We start from the raw sequence: 1,567 nt of genomic DNA on the forward strand, positions 1-1,567 counted from the left end.
CTATGGGTGGGACCACAAACAAATGGGTGGGACCACAAACAAAGACAGATCTTCAGAGAACACTGCCACACCTTTCTCCCACTGAGTGTGGCTGATGGGTTTCAACAGTGGCCCTTTTCGTTGGCAACTGAGCGCTTAAGCACCGAAAAACCAGGGCTCCTCTGTCGTTTCTGACATCCACTCCTTTCCAGGTGAGCACAACACCTTGAGTGGATTGGATCACAGTAACCATCTCAAAATATGATTCCCTCACAGCCAAAAAGCACCTTAGGGCGCCACTGCTTTTCTTTTTCTTTTCTAAATCACTTTTAGTTTCCTAGAAGGATGAACACACATTTCAACCTCCAGAGCCAAGCCAGGAAAGGCAGCCTGCCAGTCCAAAGGCCAACTTTGATGTTCTGGCGATAGCAGAGCACCAGCATCCTCAGAGCAGGGCTGGAACTCGGTTTTTGCAGCAGGCATTTCACCACTCAAGTCATTTATCTAGCTGATCAAAGAACGAGAAAGTTCAAGGCAGGTATACACTAAATCTATTATTCACTTTGAGGCCGCTGAAGTTACACAGGTGTGTGTTTTGTCTTCAAAGAAAGAGGAATTACTCATCATTAGCTGCAGGGATACGTGGATTGCTCGATCAAGCTCAAATTTTTAGGAAGACAGGACCCTCGCTGGATACAAAACTCGCTGATGGCAGTGAGCTTGCCTTGTGGGTTTTGTGAACTCCGGCGGGGCAAAGCAAATCCCGAGCGGGCAGCCTGTCATCCAGGAGAGCACAGCTTTCGCTCCCTTACAAACCAACACCGACCACACAGGCCTTCCTAAATCTTTACACATCAAGATGTCAAACGGAGAAACACCTCAACTGCAATCCTCAAAACCAATGCCACATTTCCAAAAATCCGAGTACAACGGCAACAAATAAAACGTTAAGCATAACTTAATGACCATCAGCGCCCTGAATCTCGTTTCAGGACTGGCCCCTTACAAAGATTTTTTTTCTGGATGTCTCAATGAACGGAATAGCCAACTCGGTCATGTGCTCAAACTGTACTTCCGAGGCCAACAAAGGAGGTTGAATTGTGTCTGAAACAGCTGGGTAGGTTTTTCCCGTTACTGGACACAATGCCGCCTAATTCAAACCTAATGACTGAACTACGCATCAAATTCCACCTAGCATCACTCCAGGAGCCGCCCAGGAAACACCGCCCCTCTCGCCCTCTCCCCACGTGCGGCCAGGCCCGTGAGACTTCGGTACACGATTCGGCGACCACTGGTCCTAGTTCTCCGCACGACCCACCCCTTGGTTCTAAAGCCCGCTGGAGTTGCAATCTTAACTTAAAAAGCAAGCAACTCAATGTGAGAACTCACGGGGCAAACACGCGAGCCCAGAGGTCAACCATCTCGCCGCGGGCCCCCCCGGTATCTCCAGGCACTGTCCTACCTAAACACTTAGTTTCCAACCCGGGGCTGTGGCCTCCGGCCGCAGTAGGTGGAGAGAAGTTTCCCCCGCGGCTGCACATGGTCGGCAGAAGTTTGGCTGGAGCGGTGCGCGGGAGCGGAGGGGGAG

Source organism: Echinops telfairi, unplaced genomic scaffold, assembly GCF_000313985.2.
Source record: "Echinops telfairi isolate 266 unplaced genomic scaffold, ASM31398v2 ScPeMD7_3533;HRSCAF=4204_0, whole genome shotgun sequence".
NCBI lineage: Eukaryota > Metazoa > Chordata > Mammalia > Afrosoricida > Tenrecidae > Echinops > Echinops telfairi.